We start from the raw sequence: 6,477 nt of genomic DNA, 5'->3' as shown, positions 1-6,477 counted from the left end.
CACCCATGCACATGATATACAGGCATGCATACAGGCAAAACATGCAAAGATGTAAAATCCTTATAGATGTGGGACACTTACATCTATTTTCCAGTATGCAGTAAGTAGCTGATGGATAAAAGCCTGTTCCTAATAGTTCAGGAAGAAACGCAGATTTCACTGGGCAGCAGGGGATCAAAGAAGCTTTCCCCATGGAGTGAGAGAAAAGGCTTGAGATGAGTGTTATACAGAAAGAGAATGCTTAGCAAGTGGGTGCGGACAGTTTTGTGTCTTACCAGAATCCTTGAAGTCGCAGAGATGGTAGGAATGTGAGCCCTGGGCTAGAGAGACTGCTGCACGGGTGTGGTGCAGCACGTGCCTGAGGACCTGAGCTCAGATGCTCAACAGGCACATAAAAAAGCTGGGTGTGGCTGCACCTGCCCTACAACCCCAAAGTAGGAAGCTGGAGACAGGATGTGATTATTCTTAGCTCTCAGCAACTAGCCAGCCCAGTTGAAAACTGAGCATCAAGTCCAGTGAAGACTGTGTCTGAGAAGGTTAAGCAGGAGGACAATGGAAGAAGATACCAGAAGCCCAGCCCTGGGATACACCAGCATTCTTACCTGCACACAGGTGCACATACAGGATTATGCCACACAAAAATTAAAACATCAATAGTTTGATTCTAAAATATTAACCTGCTCTCACGAATTAATGGGCTAGAATTTTTAAATGCAATTTAGTATTTACCAAATGAGCCATGACAAATTATGAGTGCATCCAGACTAGAGGATTTAAGGTAGTATAGGAGACTATGCAGGTTCTGTGCAAGTATTAGTCTCTTCTATACAAGAGACTTGGGTGGACCTTAGTGATGGCAGGAACCCTAGAAGCAGTCCCCTGACAGGAAGTGTTTCCAAATAAGATTAAATTCATAGGCACCAGATGTTAGAACTGCAGAACATGCCTTTTCAAAGGTCACAACCGAGTGTGTTTTACTCCTGACAAATTAACTATCCCAATTGTTATCCCCTGGCTTGTATCTCCCCATCCCCCCTCCCTCCCTCTTTTACCCTATTCCCCTCCCTAGGCCTGTGACAGAAGGGGACCTTCTCCCCCACCGTATGATCACAGCCTATCAAGTCTCATCCAGATAGCCTGCTTCCCCTTCCTGTGAGTGCTACCAGGCCTCCCCACCAGGGGGAGGTGGTCAAATGGGGGGCACCAGAGTTCCTGTCAGAGGCAGTCCCCACTCTCCACATGACTGTGGGGAATGTGCTGTCCATTCGCTAGATCTGAATATGGGGTCTAGGTTCACTGCATGCATTGTCCTTGGTTGGTACAGTAGTTTGTACAGGCCCCTCTGAGTCCAGATCTGCCAGCCTTGATGGTCTTCTTGTGGGGCTCCAGGACCCTCTGGGTCCTTCTATCTCCCCATTCTTCCATACCTCTCTCACCTGGAGTCCCAATAGCAAGTCCCAGCATCTGTACATAGGGCATTTCTTACCAAGTTACTTTTAGCTTCATAGTTTGTTTTGTGTTGACAAATGGGATATATTCTTATACTGAGGTTTATGAATGGCTTCATGTATAAATAGAAATACTATAGTTTATTTTAGCATCAAGTCTTCTAAACCTTTTCATGCTCTCTGACTGGTTTTCCAAGTATTTTCACTTTCACAAGTTGGAGGCTTTGATGGGCGTTGTCTCACCTCCCCATGGTCACAGGACAGAGCACGAGGTCTCTTAGCAAAGCCTCTCCCTTGCTACTTTCTGCACATTTTATGTCTTTCTACTCCACTTGCTCTTTTCAAGGTAAACCTGGATGCAAGTGGCAAACACCAACCATCTCACAGGCTAACTGCTGCCTTGAGACACATCAGTCCGTTACTTTAAAATTCAGCTTCACTGAAGTCCTCAGGGAACAAGCAGAAGGAAGCCAGCTTCCCTGGCTCAGTGTAACCTCATAAGCTGGTCACCAGAAGTGTCCGTTTCTCTCCACTTTCTAGTCCTCCAAATTCCCACCAAAACAGCCCATTGGAATTTTCAAGCCTGAATTTTCAAATTCTTGCATGATCCTCCCGCAAACAAATTCTACAGACCTAAGAACCACCACTGGTCGGGTTTACCACAACACCACCACTCTCACGACCAACTTAGGGCCAAGCGTTACTTTTGCTGTGATTAGGCCCTCTGCCAGCATGCTTTCCAGAAGAGCCAGGGGCAGCAGTTGACATTCTCACCCACTCCACGTGCCTCCAGCACTTCCCCCAGGGGCTAGGCATCTTCACTGTGCAATGTGCACACCCTTTAAAAAGTCCTGGCCACCTTAGCTCTCCATGTGTGTCTTGTTCACTCTCTCTGTCTCTCTGCCTGTCTGCCTGTCTGTCTCACTTTCTCTCATGTTTCTGCTCTGAGATAGCCTTTCACTCCTCCGCCTCCCCCAATAAACCTCTTGTGTTAGGTAGCAGCATACCTTGGCCCCAAACTGCCAGGGTACTTTTAGCCAGTTTATCCTGACAACTCGATGTGTGCATGTGGTGAAATTCCTAACAAGAAATTTCAGGAGAAATGTTGGTCCTGGCTCACAGGGTGAAGGGTTACATGGGAAGCTTAGTGGGAAGGACAGGAAGTCCATGAGGCCCTTAAATGGCAGCTGGGAAGCAGAGAGTTAACAAAAGGGGTAGGGGCAATTGAAAACCTCAAGGTCCACCCCCAGTGACACACTTCCAGTAACCTTCCAAAAGGAGATGCCAGCTGGGAACTGCATTAACTGGCAATGTGACCCCTCCAAGGCCATATTGGGGAAAGTTTGTTTGTTTAATTGTAGACATGAAATAGGAAACATCCTGAGGCATCACCAGAGAAGGAGAAGAAAGTAATAGAGTGAACATGGCTGGGAGAGAAACAGGGAGGAACTGAATGAAAAGAGAGGATCCAAAAGGGACCTGGAGGAACCAGGAGAGGGCATAGCCAAAATGATAAGAAGTGAGCAGCTGGGCCAGAGGGTCCCTGAGCCGGGTGGAGTTTAGCATGTGGGGAGGCCAGAGGAATGGAGAAGAGCCAGGATTCCAGGGTCAACACCAAGCTTGACCGTATTTATGCAAGGACCTAATGGTGAATGGCACCATCAGGGTTTCCAAAGTCAGCGAAACAGCCTGCCTAAATACAACCTGAACAAGGGCACCAGCAAGCATGCCAATGTGGGTAGAGAATTGTACATAAGGCCTCAACCCTAGACAAGAGCTAAAGAATCCTGAGATGGGGGCACATCAGTTTGGTCAGTCGGTCAGTCAACACCAAATGGTCAGCTCTGAAAACATATACACACAAGAAGAAGACAAAGCAAGTCATATTTATATATTTAGGAACCCTAATACACACACACACACACACACACACACACACACACACACACACACACCATTCTTTAAAAAAAATGAAAGCAGTCAAAACAAAGTTAGTACACTCTCTTGTCTAGAAAAACATTATATGGGACAAACAGAAACTGTTAATTTCATGAAATTTTATGAAGTTTCTTAAATGGAGATTTTCAAATGTTGTACAAATTGAGCAGGCTTTATTATGACTGCAATTCTTTCAGCTTGTGGAAATTTTCTAGATTTTAGAATGTTTTCATATGCACAGATATCTTAGGGATAGCGCCAGAGCTGAGACACACTTCACTTATGTTTTGTTTATATCTCAATTTGCACACATAGCCCAAAGGGCTGTGAGTACAGTGGTTTTAACAGAGCAGCCTTTGACTGTTTTCCATCATACGACATCTATTTGTGTTATTGTCTCAGTTCTCCAAAAAAAATTAAGATTTTTTAGAACAGTTTGGGTTTCAGAACAAAGATGCCCAAAGCTGTAACTTATTATTGTTCAAGGTCCAAATAGGCAAAATTAAACTTAAGTTGGGTGGTGTACTTATTGCCTGTATATAAGTAGCAAAGTTCCTTCTTTTCTGAATTCTACTCTGAAAACAATATGAATTACAGACCAATTATTTTAGGATACAGGGCTGCTTGTAGGGCATAGGCCTTGCCTGGGGAAGTTAGGAGGGTCTAGTGAGTAAGAAAGGGCAGTGGGTGCTTCTCCACGGGTCTGATGACAGAGTGAGGGGAGGGTCTGGTGCAGAAACAAGAAGCAAACCCTCATGTGACTCACTTTGGACACACAGCACCGTAGTCACCCCGAACTTAAGTCTTTAACCATCACTGTGAAGAAGGACACAGGACATGAACATGGCCATCTGCTTCAGGACCTTGCTATGGAAAATCATCTTGGCTCTGTCATTACCGGTACCACTGTCTGGTGTATTTTCGCCTCCGCACGCCTAGAACAGCGCCTACACCTAACAGGCATTTGTTTGAGTGGTGTATTAGAGATGAATATCCAAATGCTCTTTGACACCTCTCTATCCCCTTATGGGAAGAATGCTCCAAATGAGAAATGATACAATGGCAATTTTATGATTGACTTCACACTGTGAGATCATTCAGATATGATTTCCCCTCTACCCTCCATTCTGTGACTGTTTGCTACAGTAGTTTGACCAAGTTCTCTCAGCCTCTCCATGCCTTAGTTTCTTCATCTGAAATATCAAGATGACAATACCCTGGGCAAAGAGAGATCTTTAAATGAAATAATGCCTGGAAAACACAACACGGTGCCCCATGGTTGCTACATGTTATTAGTGCCTTTCCGAGATCCTTGACATTTTGAAACAAATCTCAGATATCATGCCATTTTAATCTGTAACGCTTCCATATGTGCCTCTAAAAAAAAAAAAAAGAATAGAAAGTAATAACAAAACTCTATGTCACAAAGAAATATAAGGTTTTCTTTCCCCCTTAGAAGAATTGTTGATCTTCTGTAAGCCACAGGAGAAAGAAGAGATTCAAGTTTGTTCAAGTCAGTGGTTTGGACAAGGTCTCCAGACACAGGACAGTGGAGACACCCATTGTCATAGCCTCCCTCCTGAGGGGGGGAGGGGAAGGAGGAGAGGACAGAGAGAACGCATCTAAAGCTGGCATTCCATGCCTGAAGCAAGGAAAGCAGAAGGCTCCACTGACTGATTAATTTTTTTTTCACACAAGATGACTCCGCATATCATTTGCGGCAATCCTGTGCATAGTCTTTGGCTGCCAAGTGAATGGGAAAATAGAATTTTATTCGTCTGTCTACCTGATGTTTGAGATGTTGGCTTTACACGGGTTGTGATATTACTCAGAGAGCTCACTGAATGGTGACAGGACTTCTTTGGTTTCTGAAGTGTGACATAACAAAAGCTCAGGTTCTTGAGAGGATGTAGTTCTTAGACACATTTTGTTGTGCATTGGGGGCGTTAGGATCTAAACCACGACGCGGAGAAAGCTCAAGGCGAATCCTCTGCCGTTGCCCTATGGTCCCAGTCAAAATTCAGCTCTCAAGCAGTCTCAGCTCTTCCCCTTCCTCCTAACGTCCTCTTATTTGTTCTACAAAGTCAGTAGCTGTGTGGAAACCCCGATCTCATTCTTCGCTGCTCAACATGTAAAACCCTGAATGCAGGTATTTTCCCATCTCCTTCAACTAGAACTTGGCGTGGTTTAGTTGTTTCAAAATAAGACCCATTGGCGGTGAAGATATTGACTATCACTTGTGTTCAATCCAGATGATCAGCTACTATTTAGAAAGCAAGGCTGGTCCAAAGTTTCAACTCCAGTGGGCAATATCAGTAAATAAGTGAAGGGTGATGCTAGAAAGCTTGGAAGGCATGGTACACTAAAACCATGGAAAGAAAATGTAACATATGCTGCATGACTCTTCTTCAAAGGTAACGTTACGGCGGCTTGTTTCACTTGAAGAAAGAGAGGGCCTGGAGTCAGAAGCCTGATGAACATTGGGGAGCTGACATCACACATCTGTCCATACAGTCCTGGTTTTATAAAATATGCGTTACAGCTGTCCTTATTCAGCCCTCTGTGTATCAGCAGCACACGCTGTCCTGTAGTCTACTGTCTTCTCCCCCAGCTTCCCACACCGCTCATCCTAGCTGATCTCTCTGGTGGATGCACCTCCCAGCTGCCTTCTGAAACCTCATTCTCATTTAAGTTACAGAGAAAGAGACAGAGGAGACCTGGATAGAAAGCCACAACCTAACCTTAGCTCACTGCTACCTGTATCCTGACACCCCCCCCACCCCCCCAGAATTCAGCCTCTGAAACTTAAGAGCCATCACCGTTTTATTTGCTGCTCAGAACAACACCTGCTCTGTGGCAGGGCAGCACATATTTGCCAAGGGTGAATAAACAAATGGATGTACGCATGTATGCATGCATGAATTAATGAATATCACTCAGCAGCCATCACCAATGGAGCTTTTCTGCTAAGAAAATAAATGACTCAGTGTATAATGAGAAAGGAGCCAGAGTGTGTTTCATCTTTTGACCTCAAAAGCATGTTCAATACAAAGAAAAGCAAAACAAACAAAAACTATGAATTTGTTGTGCT

This window comes from Acomys minous (assembly GCF_964271855.1).
Source record: "Acomys minous genome assembly, chromosome: 3".
NCBI lineage: Eukaryota > Metazoa > Chordata > Mammalia > Rodentia > Muridae > Acomys > Acomys minous.
Note: the sequence above shows the minus strand (reverse complement) of the source record.